General features: G+C 39.4%; 1 long non-coding RNA gene across 3 annotated transcripts in view; it reads left to right on the forward strand.

The window, feature by feature from the left end:
- Nucleotides 1–16,451, forward strand: part of LOC110990653 (uncharacterized) — a 51,908-nt gene extending 35,457 nt beyond the window's left edge. For 2 of the 3 annotated variants that reach the window (XR_015426473.1, XR_015426474.1), the window contains 7 exons: nt 10,024–10,139; nt 12,973–13,421; nt 14,191–14,332; nt 15,355–15,466; nt 15,750–15,817; nt 16,109–16,173; nt 16,362–16,451. This is a non-coding gene — a long non-coding RNA (uncharacterized LOC110990653). Of the gene's footprint in view, nt 1–10,023; nt 10,140–10,164; nt 11,706–12,972; nt 13,422–14,190; nt 14,333–15,354; nt 15,467–15,749; nt 15,818–16,108; nt 16,174–16,361 lie in introns of those variants that run through there. The other variant, XR_015426475.1, reaches the window with a different exon arrangement.
- Nucleotides 16,452–21,689: the final 5,238 nt, after the last annotated feature.

Raw genomic sequence — 21,689 nt, forward strand, 5'->3', positions numbered from 1 at the left:
ACGGAATGTTTTCAGTTACAATGGTAGCTAAGGTCGATTGTGCTTGTTGATTTTTTTTTTCCATAATCATGATAACCCAGTTCGTTTCGAATAAAATCTTCTCCATTTGGGTAACCTGCTTCTTTTTTTTTGGTATTGTATTTAGATTTACAAATATGTCAGGTTTGCTTTTATGAGTTAGCAATACTTCACCATAACTACACCAACAGATTTGTAAAACAGGCCTTTACCTTTTCGATATTCAGAATTTTCATTGGGACTTGGTACATGTAGGTCAGTTCGACCGGTACGTTTAAAATATATAGAAATTGTCTACTTTAGGATTATTTATAAATATGTTTGTTCCCCGATTTAAGGTGTCTTTACTGAGATCTATCGTGGGAATTTGTTCTTCTGTGGTTTGTTGTAGATCAAAGCTGTCGTCCCGTTCTAGTTCTGTGTCTAAATGCTCTGCTAGGTCTACTTGTTCTTCACCTGATTGATCAAACTTATCCATGGGTATTTCATCGCTTTGCTACCAACCACTCTTGGGTTGCTGTCGAACCAGCTACCAATGCTGTCAGTTTTGCAGTGTCTTCCAAACTCAATCGGTCTAGATCGGATGTCTTCCATTTCAGTGGCTGTTTACCCAACATTGCGTATCCTGTGAAAATCATGCTCACGACTGCACCGTTGGAAAGCAAGTTGATGATATCATTTGTGTTTGTTGCCATCTTGTATGTCGTTTTATGATACTAACTAGATAAAAAAAAATTTTTTAAAGTTTGTGGGTTTTTAGTTGGTTTTAAATTACTCCATTTCTAAAATTTCTGGTTTATCGTTAGCTCTCTGTTTTGAAAGTTGAGGTGGGGTAGCTACCTTACACTCCTATACTGGTTTGTGCATTGCGCCCTGTGGGCTGTTTTTTAAAAAGCGTTTAACACCGAGTTCTGCTAATACCAACAAAGGATACCAGTTTAATTAGGGACTAGCAAGAGTAGCTGCTGTTGGCTGCTGTTGCTGCTCACTCGTTTCTTTTTCTTTCAACAACGCCAAGTTTTGCTCTTTCATTTTACGATTATGTTCTGCCAGTTTTTTACCTTGAGCATACCTGCTTCTATTTTTAACAGTTGTGTTGCTGCTTGCTTCACTCTTGGGTCACATGAGCTAGGCTCTGCTGGCTGCTCTGCTGGTTTGGTTTCTGTTTTGGTTCCGTTGTTCGTTCCTGTTGTTATAACACCACAATCTTTTTTTGTTGAAATAAAGATGTTTGGTCGTAATGAGTGCTCCAACTAGTGGGGAAGGTAACATTCATAGCTATAGCAAACTTTCAACACCTACTGTAGTTATATTTCTGCGTCAACAACCAACACGAGTCATGATAGTGCCTGCTCGAAAATGCTGTCTTGCAGAGAGCACAAGTACTGTTATTTTAACTGCTCTTCGATATTTGACTTGCTGTTCGGAACTGCAGTTGTCGATCAAAACAGAGTGTTGATTCCCTCAAAGGCATCGCATAACAGATTGATCGCTTCGTTTAACTCAAGATTTTCTCGATCGATGTCACAGAGATACTCATTGGGATCAGTAAACACTCAACGTCTTTTGAGATATGTTTTATTTTTAAATATCGTGGGACAGAGGCTCTCCAAAAAACCTCGACAACTGGTTTCAGGCATGTCCAACACCCACTTGGTTTTCCCCGAGTTGGTTTTTCCAACGATTAAAGTGTTGGTCATGCTTTGCTTTGTTTTTAAAAAACTCTACAAAAACTTCCAAAAACTCTGACAGAATACAACTCAGTTACTCAAATTTTTAAATTTCCATCTTTGATCGTGAGTTGAGCGACAATGATGAGAATCAAGTACGTCGTCAGTTCGCCCGAAGTTCGCCCGAATCTTTTGTATCATAATTCCAGCTGAGTCGCCTTCTCTGCGTCCACTGCCATGACCCATGTTGTCATCGGTACTTTTAAAATCAAGCCACAAACTGTATTTTTCTTTCAGGTAGTCGGCCATATCAACACCCGCCAAGTTGAGGTCTTTTGTAACCGCTTGACCCGATTCTGTTTGAGAGTCACCAAAATACTTGCTAGCTTCGTTACAGTGTTGGTATTTGTACAGTCCTTGTGAATAAAAATGGTTGGGTTGCCTTCTGCCATTAGTGATGTTGTTGGTTAAAAAAACTTTGGGTGTTTTTGACCTTGGGGTCTTTGAAAAGGATCAACTTGCCTTTCAAGCTTCTAACTGGTTGGTTAATGACCACGTTCCAGAGGGTATCTGATTTGTTATCTGCTCCAACAAGTGCATTCAAAAAGAAAAACCTTCAGAGCAAACCTTTAAAAATTTGGATGAAGCGTTGATGATATACAGTGAAATCACTGGTACCAACCACTTGGGACTTCCACCAGAACCCACGTTGAGTGATTTTTACACACCAAACGATGATCAAAAAGAAAGAGAGCTCGTGTTTGTGTCAGGTGGAAGTGCCCTTATGGGTTATCACGTTTATCGATACTGGTGAAAGGTAGTTTAGGGGGGTCTTTTGACTTCAACCTTTTCCTTCTTTTTAAAAGAGAGAGATGCAAGAGCAAACAAAGCTCAAAGAAGTTTAGCTGAAAGAGGTTTACTACAGCCTTAGAGGTTATTGGATAGGAGAGGGAGATGTGAGACTTTAACACGAGAAAACCGCTTTCGATAAGAGCGTAGTAAGAGCCTGGTTAGCGAAACAAGCCATTTGCTAAATTTATCTACCTGCTCTGGGGTATATACCTAGACTGAGAACTTTACAAACATAGTTTGCTAAACCCAATGTCACGCACCAAATGGACTTGTTGTATTTGCCCTTGGATCGTGTGCAACGACGTACTTACTACTTAAAGGCAAGTTAAAAAAATGCTGTTAAGGAAGGGCGTCCAAGTGCTGGTAGGTGAGCCGGGGGTTCATCGATCACAAGGTATTGTAGAATGATTTAACAGAACTCTGGCCGAAAGATTGTTGGTCATCAGTACGCAGAAGAAATGTTAAATCCAAGCGAGCAAAATGTGGAATGGTTTTACAAGATTGCCCCAAGGAGTGAAAGCTCTAAACAAAGAAAAACCCAGTTGATCCGAGAATGAGCAAGGAAGTGAGCTAAGTCCTTTGGAAGTGATTAAGCTAGATCAAGTAAAACAGTTGGCAGCTGTACCCTAGAGAGCAGAGTGGGTAAAGCTTCCCCCAGATGCCCTGGTCTGATACTTGTATTACCCAGGTAAACAAGAAGGTGGCACAATTAGGAGAGCGACCAATCCTATTTGGAGTGTAGAGATATATCAGATCGTTAAGCATACGAGTTAGTTCAAACGGATTAACAGTAAAACGTAACAACGGGTCCAATGCTGTGTTACCTGACTGACAGGCCCAAGCGTTCTTTTGTGCAAGAAGACCTTCAAGTGGTACCCGAAGACACTGCGTTACTGCCTGGTTCTGCTGAGGCTTGAGCTTGAGCTGGAGTTGTGAGTGAGCGCAGTGAGCGAGTTGTTCTGTAGTGATCATAGGCTAGGGTGTCTATCCCGTTGGACAAAATGTATTGCTTGGTATCTAGCGGATTTTTCTCTGATTTAATTAGTTGCTGCTCGTTAATGATTTTAGATTTGTTAAAGAGACAGTCTTTATAAGATTTGTGGGTTAGGTCTCTATCGGTTACAAGTTTAGTGGCCCCTTTTGGCTTTCTTGAGCATGTGCTAGCTGCGCTCGCTAGCTACGCTTGCCTATTAAAATTGAATTCTTCTTGGGCCTGACAATTTCTGATAAAACTTGCCCAGCAAATTCGTCTTAAAATTTCCCAATGACTTTTTGTTTGCTTGGCTTGCGAGTGGATGAGCTTTTGGGTAGTTGCTCAAGTTGATCTTAGATCTGCACTAGATCCTTGTAGAGATCGTTAGTTTGTAACTCACACAGCAAACTGTCGGTATCAGTATAAAGTAGCCCCACACGGTCGCCATAACGAGCTTTCAACGTGTTGTAATAAAATTAAATACTAACATCTTTGACAAGTTGAAGATCATGGATGTTCACTCCACAGTAGATCGGCTTATTAAGCACCACTTGGTTTTAAAAGTTCCACATAACACATGTTGCATTCTGGAAATGGCCTCACGCTTTTAAAATGCGAATAGCCCACAGCCTTTTAAAACTCGGTTTAGCCGGCAGCTTTTTACATTTCTCGGCATCGTTGTTGTGGTCCCTGATCAGCTTGGCGCTACAACCGTTTACGTACATTCTCCATTGTTTTACCCAAAACTGCATTGTTGGCCAATTTAAAAAAGTCTTTTTCAAAGTCTGCGGTGTGCGCAGCTTGGTATTTTTAGCAATATAGCTTTTCATCCAAGCTGGTTATCTAAATCTTAACACGCAGTGTACTTTGTTGAGCTTCAGCACAGTTGTAAGTACATGTATAGCTGCAAAATGCGATAGTGCAAAACATATTTTTCTTTTGTTGCGAGCGTCGTTAACTTGTTACAGCTTTTGTATTTTTTGTAGAGTAATTTCTTTTGATAATCGCTATAGCTTTTTATAGGTATAACCAGGTTTTCTGGCGCAAGGGGGTAATCGTTGTGAGAATCATGTAGCACTTGTGGGTACTTGAGATCCACCTCGAGCATGTACCTGTAGTAATCATCGGTTGCTAAATTTAAGATGTGCTCGCTTGTATAGCGCTCTAGGTATTTTATCCATTTAAAATTTGCCAAAGGTAGCGGCTGAGACATAGCACACCTATAGAGATTGTTTGCATCGAGATAGGCAATGTACACGTAGGTGGATGGTTTTATACCTGGATCAAAATCTTCAATAAATCCATTGTTTGCTTTTGCATAGCGTGCACTTCCCACACTAGAGATGCAACCGCGTTTGGCATGTCCAAAAAGAGCAAATGAACATCAGGGTCTGTAATTAACTCGAGCTGTTCACCGGTGTGTTTTCACAAGGCATCCCAAAAAAATCCAGGAGCTGTGTAATAGTTGGCAGGATCAAGACCATAGTTTTTATAAGACATGTCTCCAATGTTTTGAAACACATCTGCCAAAAGCAAGTTCTCTGTTTTGACATAAAGGTTGTGATAGTCACAGAGGGTTTTACAGTTTAAAGCTTTGCCAGACTTGTTATTCTTGGGTGTATTCTAATTCACTGATGCTATTTTGTAAAGCTTTGCCAGACTTGCTCTTGGGTGTATTCTGATTCGCTGACGCTATTTTGTAAAGCTTTGCCAGATTTGTTGTTCTTGGGTGTATTCTGATTCACTGATGCTTTTTTTGTAAAGCTTTGCCAGACTTGTTGTTTTTGGGTGTATTCTGATTCACGGATGCTATTTTGTTTTAAACTGCTATAAAAAGCACTCAGGGTGGTAGCAGCGTCTCGTTAAACTTTTCAATCGAGTCCATGTATTCGTAGAGACAGATCCTTTTTTGCAAAAGAGGCGAGCTTTGCTCGCCACACGCTTGCGCTTGGGTCCGTTTGAGTTTTTTGACACGCTTTTACAGGCCTGTCTAGCGACGTTGCCATAAAATGAAACTAGCTTATAAATCGAAGCTGGCCTAGAGAAAACGAGACATACTTTTCGATGTTTTGGGGAATGCAAAAGATCTTGTCAGTTTGTTCGTTACCTTGAAATAGGCTTGCACCTTGCATAATGAGATGCACGTCGTAATTTTCTAAATTGTGTAACACGACTGGGATTTGTGTTTCGTTGGGAACTATTCTGAATTGTAAGTTACAATTGGCTCCGCCCCTAAAGGCCCCTGTCACGTGACAGTGGTCTCTCACTTTGGGGTTTTTGCTAAATTTCTTGTTACACCATAAACATCGGTTATTGTTAGGGTCCTGTGAGATCTCTAGTTTGCCACACCAGCATTGATATTTGTTATAAAGATTTCTTTTTGCAGGTCCAAAAGGTTCTAGCTTGTCTAAATTGCTATTCTTGATTGCATGTGAGCTCTAAGGGTTCAGGGTTTGCAAAGATGTCATTGATATTTTCAACTTCCAACATTAGTTGCTCCACAAAAACTAAAGCAGCGTTTGGACCTCTGTAGAGCTTTTGAGCAATCGTTTTTGCATCACATCTAACAACTGTGTAATAAACACCACAAGCGACGTGTTTTTGAGGGCGAGCTTTGTCACCTGTTTGCTGTAAGATCGATTCAAAATTTGCATAAATCACAAATGGTGTTTTTTGTTTGTGTTGGTAACCAGTGAAAGACAGTGTTGAGGACCCATCTGTTGTGTCTTTTGGCATTTCAATAAAGCAGGGAGGGGTATCAAGCCATTTGAACTCTTCAAAGAGTCTGTTTCAATCAGCTTCTCTGTTGGAGTGTGAATTGCAATGACTGCAACGATAGATTTTACCGTTGTGTTTGGTAATCTGTGATGACGGTAGTCTCGATTCATCTTTGATCCAACAATAGTGAGAAACTGTTTCACCATTCGCTTGGCTCTCTCCTGTGATATAAAGCAAGTTTACGTGAGATTGTTTTTGCCCCATTTTAAAATTGTTTGAATTATACAAATAAAAAAATTCACTTTGTTTAGGTTGAACGGGTTGAGACCTTGTATACCGAGTTTTTCTTCTGGTTCTGAATTTTCATATCCAATGACATTACTTGTCGGGTTGTTTTGTTTTTCGATACGAGGGATCTGTGATAGCAGTGTAGGAGAATCCTGAGAAGTCAAGACCGTCATCTGTGATTTAACTCCACAAACGTTCGTAATACACTTTATAATTGGGGTTGGTTTGAAGTTGTTTTAAAACATGAGGAGAAAACTTTCCTGGAGCTGCCCTCAGACACCAGGGGTCAAAATTAACGGTTGTCCGCTGGCCCAAGACCAGTAGAAAAGTTGATGGACCAGCTGATCTAATAAGACTGGTGGTCCAGTGGGCCAGTTGAAATCTGATGTCTTTCCTGTCTTCAAAAACGTCTCTCAATAACCTTTTCTCACGTTAAAATGCTTATTTTTATTTGTCTTCCTACTTACATTTGCAATTTAAAAATGTTATTTTCACGGGTTTTCATTCGCATTTCGCTGTCGCAGTGATGAAAACATTTTTATTCTTGCATAGACTTCTTGTTCTTTGGTTTCTTCAGGTCTAAGTAATCAATAAAACCGCACTTGCCATCGCCGTTTGGAGTTAAATTGTCGGAGACATTTTGTGTCACTGTTATTTTGTTATATATAGTACTGCGATAAAATTCCTTAAAAAAATTCAGGGTCTTGGTTGAACTATTTGGGTATAATTTAATAGTTAATGAGTTTGTTTTTAAACTTGGTAATTTCTTGCACGTTGACCTCAATAAATTTATCTAGGGTGATGTATGATTGTATGGCTCGTATGTAGTAGGGTTTGAGCACCTTGTGGTTCCTACCCGTCGGAGTAACTTGCAGCTGGTGTAACTCAGTAATTTTTTGAGATAAGATTTGTTTCCAGTGGGCCTATTTTTAAATAACCTGGTATAACGCTTGATAGCAGTAATCAAGTCTCTTGTAGTGTTCTTTGGGAGGAATAATGATTTATAATATTCCACATTGAAGCTTTTAGCGCTAGCTTCTTCCATCTGAGTACATTATAAGAAATTACAAGTTCGTCCTGAGGCAAGTTTGGTACAGTTTTTATGTAGGTCTTATTTTATATATTATTTGTTTAAAGATATCAGTTTAACCCACATTTCCCTGTGAAACGTGGGTTAATTTACATTAAATTAAATATGTCACTTTAAGCGATTTTAATACGTTTACACGTTTTACACTGTGATTTATATTTATCATGTATACAAAATCTAGCACAGTGACAAGACTCGCCTTTTTTTTTTCATTTGACCATGGGGATAAGTCAATTTACAGCTTTCACATACAGTAGATATTTATATTTACCATGTTTGCAAGTCACCCATTTGTTTCGTCTGTCTAGGCACTTTGCCACGTTTCTGTATAAAAACACCACACTCAGTACTCCAAGACCTCATGTGTTATGACCCAGCACCCCAAGTGATATGCTGGGGGCCGGCGCCGGTGACTACTCCATTTCTTCCGCGGCCCCCAATGTCAAATCCATTGGCAGCCACCTGCTCAACTTCGCAGGGTTCTGGGGAGAAATTACATGTACTTCAGACGAATGGGTGCTCACTTCACTTACCAACTGCTATCTGGAATTTATGAGTCCCCCACCGTCCGATGTATCTTTCCGGCCGACTCCAGTTCCAAATGATCAATCCCAGTAACATGCTCTGGAGTCGGAGATCTCAACGCTGCTGCAGAAGTGCACTATTGTTCTGGTGCAACCAACGGGAAACCACCAGGGCTTCATGTGAACATTCTTTCTGACCCCAAAGAAGGAACCTGGGAAGTGGAGGCAGATTCTGAACTTAAAGCCACTCACCATTTTCATAAGACCGAAGAAGTTCAGAATGGAGACGCTGCATACCGTCCTACGATCACTTCCCGTCCTGACTTGGGCGTAGTCCATCGACTTACAGGACGCCTACCTTCATATTGACATTCATGTACAAGAACGACTGTTCCTCCGCTTTTCATACCGTCACCTGGTCTACGAGTTCTGCGTGCTGCCGTCTGGTCAGACGTGCTCATATTTCAGTACCTTGACGACTGGTTGATAGTCGGACGCTCCAAAGTCGAGGCTGCCTCGGCAACCAAGACAACGTACAACCTTGCATCTCACCTGGGTTTCTTAGTCAACCAAAAGAAGTCCAGACTGACCCCGTTACAAACACTGACTTTCCTCGGGGCAGTTCTCGACTTGAACCATGGCATTGTTACTCCCACCGACGAGTGCGTGGACAATCTCACGCAGTGTGTCGCTCTATTCAGGGGACAATGCCAAGCGAACACCAGGGCATGGCTCCACTTACTCGGTCTGATGGCCAGCCTTACCGACCTCGTCCCGTGGTGTCGGCTTTACATTCGGCCTCAACAGCTCCACCTTCTATCTTCCGGCCGAGCAGAGATTCCCTCAATTGTTATAGGTTCGTCTATCAGGCCTGATTTACCATCACCTGTCGTCGTGGTCAACCAGGGCCAATTAACCTTATTGCTGGTCTTCCCTTTGTTCCACCTCAACACGAGATAGGTATCACCACCGATGCGTCCAATCTCGCTTTGGGTGCCAGTCTCCAGTCGTATCAGATTTCCGGCTGGTGGGACTTGTCCTTAGTGGGTTCCCACATCAATGTGCTTGAACTTCAGGCAATTTTCGAAGCCCTCAACCGCTTTCGGCCTAGAAATAGAAAATAGAAAACAAAGGAAAGAGTTTTATATACAGACGCCACTTGACACCCTGTGCACAAACCCTCTGATAGTGGTCTGAAAAATTGTCTTTTCTACATGTAGGTAAACGATTTGGTATTTTCCCTCATAAATAGAACTTTCCTGGACACATTTTTGCTTTCTGACGGCTATTAATAGAGCACTGTAGGGAATAGTTACTGGTGTCTGTATATATGGAACTCTTCCCAAAACAAAAATTGACGGAACTAGCATTTTGCATTTTATTGGACAGACACTTTGTTGTGTTAAACATACCTGTCCATGTAGGGCCCATTTGATTTGGTTGATCAAGATCCTGATCAGTGATTTGATATTTGTGTACTGACCTCAGAACCTGCTCAGTGGCTGGAGTGAACCAGTGTTAAGAGTGATCTATTCAAGATCCAGATCCCGTGTGAAACAAAAAGACACTCACATGGGTATACATTCACATGTATGTACATGTACCGTATGTAGAGGTTGACAGTAAAATTATTCAATGAAGGAGTCTTACACCAAACAAGTATACACATACATGTACGTGTATGTGGCTTGTACGTACATGTACACGTACCATACCGGTACATGTACATGTACGTACATCTACTACTGTTGTTTCAGTCTGGCAATGACCAGACCACGATGTCATACATTTCAATACACGTCCAACCCTGTTGTTTGATACATTTCATGCAGTGCAGATGTTTCTATTAGTTAATTTTTGGCATTTTCCATTTGGACATTTTCTTCCCAGGTGCTATTCACAATTCAGCATACAGCCTTACATGTACTCTACGTGTACGTCATGTCTCAAATCGTCAATTTGATGTAACTCAGGAATTGTGAGGTTTCTTTGCTCTCTGCAGTTTGGTAAGTCTCTTTCCCATCCTGAACTTGAGAAGCTCAAATTTATGAACAAGGTACCGGTAGGAAACAATTCTATAAACCCACACCACTGATTTTTCACTGCAGTGATCTACAGTCATCTAAAAGCAAAACCGTGTCATGAAAACATCAATTTTTTCATTGAAAATATTGTGATCCGTCTGCAACTTTTTATCACATTCGGTTCTTCTGAAGTTGGGATCATTTTGTAATAAATTTTGTGATCCACGTGCAACGGTTTATCACATTTGGTTCTTCTGAAATTGGGATCATTTTGTAATGATGTTTTTGTCCGTTGTACATGTATGAACCCAGCAGCATGAAAACTTGTATTGAGCACCATGCGACCATTCTGAATTAAACTGCCTTGTAACCTTCCACGCATACAGGTCTGATTAGTACGCTCAGATCCAGCAGCATAGTGCACAGGAAAATTGACATCTGTATCGTATTATGTCCTCCATCTTAGATTCAGTAATAACAAGAAATTCACTTTAAAAATTACTAGTGCAAGTGCAATGTTTTGGCTAAACCTGTGCCAAAAACTGAACTTTGGCACTTGGAGCTTGCTCTGTTAGTGCTGTGTACAGTAAAGTAGGGCTGCATTACATGTATGTGACATGTATCAATACATGTAAAGACAATTTGGATAGGAAGATGTTGGCACATTGCTCAAGTCTTACAGTAATATTCCTTGTCACAGGGGATAGTTATTTTCATTGGATGTGTTGGGTGAAAGTACATGTAGCTGTCACGTTTGATAGACATTTTAGGTATTATTTGACACTTGAAGACCAGGATGCATATTGTATGAAATGTTCCTGTTGGGAACTTTGTCAGTATTCCCTTCCGGCCAGAGCAAAATTTGAAATAAATGAAATACAATGAAAAACAAACTGACTGAACTACCAGCCCTATTTTCCTTACAATGTTTATTCAGTATTCATTATTCTGGTGTTTGGGTTTGTTATCAACGTGCAATAAGGCCAAGACTGTCAGCGCTTTCCAATGTACATGTACTTGTGTCATGTAAACCTGTCATCGTACTAAAACCTATTCTTTGAATATTTCCTTGCTACATTCTCAGCTCAATTATGCATCTTTTCATAATTCATATAGAAAGTTTAAAGTGTATTTTAAACTTGAAAGTTTCAAGTGGTGAAAGTAAAAGTTTGGTTTTGCAGATTCTCCAGTAAAACAATAATATCTTCCTGTTTACATGTACATGTACCTTTGTTGCATAAAAGGAGAGTCAAAAAAGCACACAGGTAGACAGCCTGAAGTCGTTAGAGATTGGCTGAAGATATTGACAGGCTGAATTTAGCATCGGTGCTTAGGTTGACAGAGGTAGACTGGCTGATGTCGGCCGAAGTGGATACGCTGACAGTAGAGGTAGACAGGATGATGTCGGCAGAAATAGATGTGCTAAGGTCGGCAGAGGTGGTCACGCTGACAGTGGAGGTATACAGGCTGACATCAGCAGAGGTGGTCACGTTGACAGTGGAGGTGTAGAGGCTGATGTCAGCAGAGGTGGACAAGCTAATGGCAGAGGTAGACAGTCAGAGAGTTGAAGTCGTCAGAGGAAGACCAGCTGGCATTGGATATGATGATTTGTGATGACGTGTTATTATTTGAGATTTACCGGTAGAGATTTAAAAATGCTTCCATCTTGTCATTCCTTATGTCTTGATGGATTCATCATTTTTGAGACAAATTGCCTGCTGTTGTTCAAGAAGCTCCCTCTGAATACTTTTTTCAAAGTTGACCTGCATCAATGGGAATTTCCTAACTTTGTCGAAGTGTAGTTAATTGAGATTTTGTTCATTTTGCATCAATTACTTCATGTTGCATTTTCATTAGGAATATAAATTAGTTTAAGTGACTGCAGTGAACGTTATACACAAATATTCAGCTGTTTGTTAAGTTCCAGTGCTGTAAAGTTCTTGAATAGTTTAAGTAATTCAGCCCAATACTGCTATTCTGAACACCTCTGTACCAAAGATTGGGGTATACTGAACATTCTCCTTGGCTCCTGAGTTCTCCATACCGAACATTAAAAGGTTGCTTTAAAAGGAAATACATTTAGGACTGAGAGAATGCTGACAAGTTTAGGAAAATCTGTGTTGCAAAAGATCAGTGCCAACACCGTCAGTATCTACAGTGTATGTGTTTAATTTGCTTCAGAAATTGTATTTGATGATATTTATTCTTGTAATAATGCTGCATCATCTTCTCAAGATTTTCTTTTAAATGTACGTGTACAGGTATTACCTGTGGTGGCTCTTGGCTCCCAAATCTATTAGCCCATGTCTCATAATTAATATCTCCCCCATTCACTCCTAAAACAAGATTCAATCCTAATGTAATCAAGAGTCAAGCCCACAACTACCTATTAGACCACTTTCTCTGATCTCCTTGTAAAGACATCAGATTGTCTTGATAGTGTCATTAGAATCAATGTGTTTTATTGTACAAGGGGTTATGATTTTTAGGTACATGTACCCGGTACATACATGTACATGTACATGTACCTTATAGGGTGTAAACTTCAACTTGAGCAGATATACTAAAATATGGTCTTCAAGATGCACTACTCACTCAATTCTGAGTTCAGCTATAAGCAAGAAAGCCTGCAAATCTCAAGTGCAAAGTTTGAATTTTATTTGCAACAGAAAAAGAGTAACATTTTGAATTTGTGCATTAATGCAAATTGTTTGGTTGACTGTCATCTGCTTTGGGAGCTAAGAACAACTAATTTGTCCATGGTTTTACGTGTATTTAATGGTGTCCATTCTTTGATTTTCGTATTCATGCCAAGAAACTGAAGTGAGACTAGACGCCATCCAGTCTATGCTGCTTTCCTTAGGATGTCACAGCGATGTGAATAATACCAGTCCCCACTACACAGCTGTTTGAGAAGCTCTTCCATCTCAGTGGATGCCTTTCCGCCCATGCATTCAGTGACCGGGGAATCCCATCCTGGACAACGCACGTAAGGATTTGAGTATGGCGTCTCGTCACTGATCCTCTAACCATTTGTGGATGTTTTCCTACCAACATCACCGCTCCATGGATAGTGCTGTTCTGTTGTTTCTCCACGAGGCCTTGATGCAGCCCCCTCGTAGATGCCCAACCATCCTATGTGTGTTACCTGTCTCTTGATGCCATTGATGTTATGCTCCGGCATACGCCTTGCCATTGATACCAGTTCCCAGTGGCTACTTTTCTGCAGTGGTCCCTTCTGTGCTAGTGTTGCATCTTGTGAATGTGAGTAGTGTATTCACTAAATCAAAGCTTTCCACATTATGCATTGCCCAAACCGTTGTCATAAAAATTGTGAACTACGCTTGAAATTACTATTTGAAACAGAAATCCAAGAGAATACTTTATTTTCGGCTCGGTCCGCATGTGGATTGGGTTTTCAGTCCCTACCTGATTCCGTGGGTTTTACCCAGAATATTCCTCTGGGGTTTTCTTCCCACCTCTAAAACTGTAACTGCTTCTCATTGTGTCCTCACAGCAGGTTTCTTCAGGCTTGTAAGCTACAGTGCCAAGTGTACTTTTAAGGAATCCTTGGTGTCATTATCAGAAATAAATAATAATAATAATTTCCCAAGAACCTTGTGGGTAGCCATATCATATTCAAGAAACTATCCTTTTTCTGAATTCAGTAGAAATCTATTTGCCTTTTTAAAATTTTTGTTCAAAGTTGTATGGATTTCATATTGAAATAAGCTTTTTGGTATCAACTTTGGAAAAACAAGTGAACCAAAACATCTAGAAAAGCTTTAAATTTTTAAAATTTTCTGTCCTTTTCTGAGCTGTCTAGTGAAAGTGCAGAAGACAACTGCATGTTTTTTGGTTGACATACATTCCTTTTTTTTCTGTTTTGCATTTTTACATATTCTGTCGACATATTCTGTCAGTCTTTTATTAAAGTCTCGCCCTAACAGGTTAAGTTTAGTATGCCTGAATAAAAGAATAATTTGACGTTTTTGTTAAACCCTTGCTTTTACTGACCCAATTTCAAATGCAGGTATTGTGTGGCTTCTCATAGCTTGCTGGCTATTGAGGGACATACATCATTGGCTTCCAGTAAACTAAGAACAGAGCAGTTGATCATCTCTGTCATCTCATCAAACAGCAATTTCAGACGCCTTACAGATTTCAATTTTAAGGTGAGCGAGATTTCTTTTGCAATTTCAGAAGAAGCTCAGCATTTGGGCAAATGATTGTTATTTCATACACGATGTTTGTGAAGTCTGTGAACATTTATGATGTGTCAAACACAAACTTGATTGCTCTTCACAGTCTGCATGGCAGGGCATTGCCATAGAAATATTGTCAAATATTACACCACTGACTTTCAAGAGTTGGTACTTATGGCGGTGTTGAAAGTTGGTTGATAATCTTGCTTTTTCAAAAGTCAGGGTTTCAGCTGTAAATAATACCATCAAGTGGTTTTCTGGTCAAATGAAGAAGTTGCAATCTGTAGCTTCTTTGGATATTTTATCATATGATTTAACAGTTAATATAAAATTGAAAAACGACCTCCTCTTGGTGTGAGCCTTTGAATGTGGGATGGATTGGGGATGTATGCGGATGTGGGTTTTGATTCTGTTTTGAAACACAACCGCAAAAACAGCAGCTGAAAACCAAGAGAGGAATGGGCAACTTTATTTGGAGGTTGACAAAAAAAGGACAGTCCCAAAATGTTACTTTATTTTCAGTTTTATTGAATATTTCCAGCAGATGAATCATTTATAATTGACCTTGCCAATTGGTACATGTATACAAGCTTAAAGACATGAATTTCACATGGCCGTCAGATTTATTTTATTGGACGTTTTTTGACTTTCCCTTTCTTTTGCATCATATTTCTCCAAAACACTCTTTTCCCACAAAAGGTAAAAAAACAAGTTGTATGAAAGGAATCCACATTGTGTACCACATTCCCTCCTCTATACGTCGGTCTCAGCAGGAAGTGACGTATTCCGTATAGTTGCTGCACCACAAACTGACTTATCGTGTGTACAAAGTCTTATGGATGGTACATGTATGTCACTTTGTGGTGAACCCAACAAATTATGTATCTTTTTGCACGGAAACCTTGCAGTGGACTTTAATACTTAAAGTAATTTGTAAAGAACTGTTGATTATGCAGACATCCCATGTCCCCTTTATGTTACCTTTGTTGCAGGCAGAGATAGTCACAAATGCACAGAGAGATGCTGATGTCAGCAGAGGTAGATGTGCTGAAGTCAGCAGACGTGCCAAAGTCGGCAGAGGCAGACAAGCTGATGTTGATTGAGGTACGTTGTGGATATGATGTTTTATATCTGTTATCCGTGATATTTTGGGGACAAATTGCCTGCCATAATTCCAGGATGCTCACTCCAAACGTTAAAAACATGGACGTCAATCCTCTGAAGCTGTACCCTCGTTATTTCAGATTTAATTTATTTTGTCAGTGTTTGTTTTACGTTGCATTTTTTAATGTATGAACCCTGTTTTACCGTTGTAACCAACATTGCAACTTCAACTCAAAAACGGCTGTGGTAGGCTGTGTAACGTTATCAGTTTTTTTAATTACAGCGTGGAAGACACCTACATGGACATCGACAGGAGGAGAGACAGACGGAAGCGAGATGACTGTCCTGAAGGTTAGGCTTGGAATGTGTTTTTGGCTGATATACCATAATGCACAAGAGGATATAGTTTCCTGAATTTATCTTTAAAACTGCTGGTTTAGAATGCACTGTTTCCCAGCACTTTGGTATGATGTGGTCCATTCATACCATAGTAGATATTTTCGACAGGGCTAACCCTGAATATATGCATTTTAACATTCACTATTTGTAAAAACCCAGGTGGAAAATATCATAAACAGAGCGTGGCAAATGGAACAAAATCCTTGCAGTTTGCATAATGCCTTTATACATTGTTTATTCCAGCTTTCTGGATTCACTCATCAATGGGGAGGTAGACAGTGTAAAGGAAGGAACAGATTATAGTACCGGTAAGTTTTTTAACCTGTTTTCTTTAATGAAATGGGAATCAAAAGCTCAATAAAGGCACGTTAGATGTTCTTCACAATTTATAAATGTTAAAAAAATGCACTGTTTGTCAAATACTTTGGAATGTAGAAAGTTTGTCAACTCTGCAAATATATTGCGATTTGATATGTATTTTTTCTGTTGACTACAGGTTGGGAAAATCATCCGATGCCTGAAGATGAGTGAAGTTTCTTTCAACTCGGAAGAATGAACATCAGTAAAGTAGTATAACGAGAATGAAGACCTTGCTTGTGTTTCTTTGTCGTTAAAGTCGTCCCTCCCAGGCCCCCGTCCACTAAAAATTTGTCGTTAAAGTCGTCCCTCCCAGGCCCCCGTCCACTAAAAATTTGTCGTTAAAGTCGTCCCTCCCAGGCCCCCGTCCACTAAAAATTTGTCGTTAAAGTCGTCCCTCCCAGGCCCCCGTCCACTAAAAATTTGTCGTTAAAGTCGTCCCTCCGAGGCCCCCGTCCACTAAAAATTTGTCGTTAAAGTCGTCCCTCCCAGGCCCCCGTCCACTAAAAATTTGTCGTTAAAGTCGTCCCTCCCAGGCCCCCGTCCACTAAAAATTTGTCGTTAAAGTCGTCCCTCCCAGGCCCCCGTCCACTAAAAATTTGTCGTTAAAGTCGTCCCTCCCAGGCCCCCGTCCACTAAAAATTTGTCGTTAAAGTCGTCCCTCCCAGGCCCCCGTCCACTAAAAATTTGTCGTTAAAGTCGTCCCTCCCAGGCCCCCGTCCACTAAAAATTTGTCGTTAAAGTCGTCCCTCCCAGGCCCCCGTCCACTAAAAATTTGTCGTTAAAGTCGTCCCTCCCAGGCCCCCCGTCCACTAAAATTTTGTCCTTAAAGTCGTCCCTCCCAGGCCCCCGTCCACTAAAAATTTTGTCCTTAAAGTCGTCCCTCCCAGGCCCCCGTCCACTAAAAATTTTGTCCTTAAAGTCGTCCCTTCCCAGGCCCCCGTCCACTAAAAATTTGTCGTTAAAGTCGTCCCTCCCAGGGCCCCCGTCCACTAAAAATTTGTCCGTTAAAGTCCTCCCTCCCACTCCCCCCGGCCACTAAAAATTTCTCGTTAAAGTCGTCCCTCCCAGGCCCCCCGTCCACTAAAAATTTCTCGTTAAAGTCATCCCTCCCAGGCCCCCGTCCACTAAAAATTTTGTCCTTAAAGTCGTCCCTCCCACGCCCCCGTCCACTAAAAATTTGTCGTTAAAAGTCGTCCCTCCCAGGCCCCCCGTCCACTAAAATTTTGTCCTTAAAGTCGTCCCTCCCAGGCCCCCGTCCACTAAAAATTTGTCCTTAAAGTCGTCCCTCCCAGGCCCCCGTCCACTAAAAATTTTGTCCTTAAAGTCGTCCCTCCCAGGCCCCCGTCCACTAAAAATTTTGTCCTTAAAGTCGTCCCTCCCAGGCCCCCGTCCACTAAAAATTTTGTCCTTAAAGTCGTCCCTCCCACGCCCCCCGTCCCCGTCCACTAAAAATTTGTCGTTAAAGTCGTCCCTCCCAGGCCCCCGTCCACTAAAAATTTTGTCCTTAAAGTCGTCCCTCCCAGGCCCCCGTCCACTAAAAATTTTGTCCTTAAAGTCGTCCCTCCCAGGCCCCCGTCCACTAAAAATTTTGTCCTTAAAGTCGTCCCTCCCAGGCCCCCGTCCACTAAAAATTTTGTCCTTAAAGTCGTCCCTCCCAGGCCCCCGTCCACTAAAAATTTTGTCCTTAAAGTCGTCCCTCCCAGGCCCCCGTCCACTAAAAATTTGTCCTTAAAGTCGTCCCTCCCAGGCCCCCGTCCACTAAAAATTTGTCCTTAAAGTCGTCCCTCCCAGGCCCCCGTCCACTAAAAATTTTGTCCTTTGTCCTTTGTCCTTTGTCCTTTGTCCTTTGTCCTTTGTCCTTTGTCCTTTGTCCTTTGTCCTTTGTCCTTTGTCCTTTGTCCTTTGTCCTTTGTCCTTTGTCCTTTGTCCTTTGTCCTTTGTCCTTTGTCCTTTGTTCTTTGTCCTTTGTACTTTGTCCTTTGTCCTTTGTCCTTTGTCCTTTGTCCTTTGTCCTTTGTCCTTTGTCCTTTGTCCTTTGTCCTTTGTCCTTTGTCCTTTGTCCTTTGTCCTTTGTCCTTTGTCCTTTGTCCTTTGTCCTTTGTCCTTTGTCCTTTGTCCTTTGTCCTTTGTCCTTTGTCCTTTGTCCTTTGTCCTTTGTCCTTTGTCCTTTGTCCTTTGTCCTGTGTCCTTTGTCGCTTTGTCCTTTGTCCTTTGTCCTTTGTCCTTTGTCCTTTGTCCTTTGTCCTTTCTCCTTTGTCCTTTGTCCTTTGTCCTTTGTCCTTTGTCCTTTGTCCTTTGTCCTTTGTCCTTTGTCCTTTGTCCTTTGTCCTTTGTCCTTTGTCCTTTGTCCTTTGTCCTTTGTCCTTTGTCCTTTGTCCTTTTGTAACCTACCTTTTATTTCCAAGTTGTGAATAAATGCCACACAAAATAATCAGATCTGCTCATTTATTATTCTTCTTGCAATTGTCAACTTAAATAAAGTTTCTAGAATTGTAATATGTATTGTTTAGTTTCTATTAATTTGTGAATAAATACCACACAGAATAATCACATCTGCTCGTTTATTATTCCTCTTGCAATTGTCCTCAACTTAAAATAAAGTTTGTAGCATTATGTTACAATTTTACTCTTTAAGAACAATTTTTATTAACAGTTTCAAGCAGTTCACTTTTTCGGGGGGTTTTGGCAGTTTTAAAATGCAAGGTTGCGAACAATTTTTTTTTGTGGGGGTTTAGAAAATTTTACTCTTGAAACATGGGGTTAAGAACAATTTCCGCCATTTTATCTACTACCTTTTAAAATGAAAGGTTGCAAACAATTCTGATTTTTTACAACATGGGGGTTAGAACAACTTTAGAAGCAATGTCAGAACAAATTTAGCAGCAATTATTCTTGTAATTTTACTCTTTCAAAGCTTGAGAGGTTAGAGCAATTTTTAATTGCGTGGTTGCAAATAGTTCACTTTTTTAACATTGGGGTTAGAGCTATTTTTGCAACAATTTTACTCTTTCAAACTTAGAGGTTAGAACAAATTTAACGTCAATTTTTGAGTGCGAGGTTGCAAACAATTCACATTTTTTAAAACATGGGGGGTTAGAACAACTTTAGAAGCAATTATTCTTTTAATTTTACTCTTAAAACATGAGTTTAGCAGCAATTACGCCAGTTACATGCAGTCAGAAACAATTTCCACCATTTTTTCTGCAACATTTTAAAAGGGTTTAACAAACAATTTTAATGGCAAATTTTGAATGCGAATTCAAAACAATTCTTTTTTAGATCATGGGCGGTTAGAACAATTTTAGCAGCAACAAGTCTTGTAATTTTCTCTTTCAAACCGCGAGAGTTTAGAACAGTTTTAATGGCATTTTTTAATTGCGAGGTTGCAAACAATTCAATTTTTTTAGAATATGGGGGTTAGAACAATTTTAGCAACAATTATTCTTGTAATTTTACTCTTTCAAATCAGGATATGTTAGAACAGTATTAATGGCAATTTTCAAATGCAAGGTTTCAAATAATTCACTTTGTTTAGAACATGGTGGTTAGAACAATTTTAGCAACAATTCTTGTAATTTTCTCTTTCAAACCGTGAGAAATTAGAACAAATTTAATGGCAATTTTTAAATGCGAATTCAAAACAATTCATTTTTTTTAGATCATGGGGGTTAGAACAATTTTAGCAGCAATTATTCTTGTAATTTTACTCTTTCAAAGCATGAGAGGTTACAATAATTTTAATGTTTTTTAAATGCAAGGTCACCAACTGGTCACTATTTTAGAACATGGGGGTTAGAACAATTTTAGCAATAATTCTTCTTGTAATTTTACTCTTTCAAATCAGGAGATGTTAGAAAAGTTTTAATGGCAATTTTCAAATGCAAGGTTGCAAACAATCCACTTTTTTTAGATCATGGGGGTTAGAACAATTTTAGCAGCAACAATTCTTGTAATTTTTCTCTTTCAAACCGCGAGAGTTTAGAACAGTTTTAATGGCAATTTTTAATCGCGAGGTTGCAAACAATTCACTTTTTTTAGAATATGGGGGTTAGAACAATTTTAGCAACAATTATTCTTGAAATTTTACTCTTTCAAATCAGGAGATGTTAGAACAGTTTTAATGGGAATTTTCAAATGCAAGGTTGCAAATAATTCACTTTGTTTAGAACATGGGGGTTAGAACAATTTTAGCAACAGTTATTCTTGTAATGTTTCTCTTTCAAATCAGGAGATGTTAGAACAGTTTTAATGGGAATTTTCAAATGCAAGGTTGCAAATAATTCACTTTGTTTAGAACATGGGGGTTAGAACAATTTTAGCAATAATTCTTGTAATTTTCTCTTTCAAACTGCGAGAGGTTAGAACAGTTTTAATGGCATTTTTTAATCGCGAGGTTGCAAACAATTCAATTTTTTTAGAATATGGGGGTTAGAACAATTTTAGCAACAATTATTCTTGTAATTTTACTCTTTCAAATCAGAACATGTTAGAACAGTATTAATGGCAATTTTCAAATGCAAGGTTGCAAATAATTCACTTTGTTTAGAACATGGAGGTTAGAACAATTTTAGCAACAATTCTTGTAATTTTCTCTTTCAAACTGCGAGAGGTTAGAACAGTTTAAATGGCAATTTTTAATCGCAAGGTTGCAAACAATTCACTTTTTTTAGAATATGGGGGTTAGAACAATTTTAGCAATAATTATTATAATTTTACTCTTTCAAACCGTGAGAAATTAGAACAAATTTAATGGCAATTTTTAAATGCGAATTCAAAACAATTCACTTTTTTTAGATCATGGGGGTTAGAACAATTTTAGCAGCGATTATTCTTGTAATTTTACTCTTTCAAAGCACGAGAGGTTACAACAATTTTAATGTTTTTTTTAAATGCAAGGTTACCAACTGGTCACTATTTTAGAACATGGGGGTTAGAACAATTTTAGCAATAATTCTGCTTGTAATTTTACTCTTTCAAATCAGGAGATGTTAGAACAGTTTTAATGGCAATTTTCAAATGCAAGGTTGCACACAATTCACTTTTTTAAATGAGGGTTAAAAGAATTTTAGCAACAATTATTTTTATCATTTTACTCTTTCAAGACACAAGGGTTAGAACAATTTTAATAGCATGTTGCATGTCCTGCGAGTAATGCAATTCAAATATAATCTGTACATTATGGTTTAATCAGGGCAGAGAGATCAACATATTTTTACATGTTTTGTTTTATTTGAATTTAATGAATTTTAAATAAATACCAGAGTAATTGTGAAACTCTAGTCAGTTATGCTCATTTATTGGGGTGAAAATCATATTAGCAGCAATTATTCTTGACACTTTAAAACATTCAGTTGGAAACAAATTGGGCCTTTTTTTCCTAGAACGTTCTAAAGCACGGGGTAAGATACAATTTTAATGGTAATTTTTTAAGGTTTAGAACAATTTTAGCAGCAATTATTCTTTT

The sequence above is a fragment of the Acanthaster planci genome, linkage group LG09 (genome assembly GCF_054643075.1).
Source record: "Acanthaster planci isolate LZ-2023a linkage group LG09, COTS_SCS, whole genome shotgun sequence".
Taxonomy (NCBI): domain Eukaryota; kingdom Metazoa; phylum Echinodermata; class Asteroidea; order Valvatida; family Acanthasteridae; genus Acanthaster; species Acanthaster planci.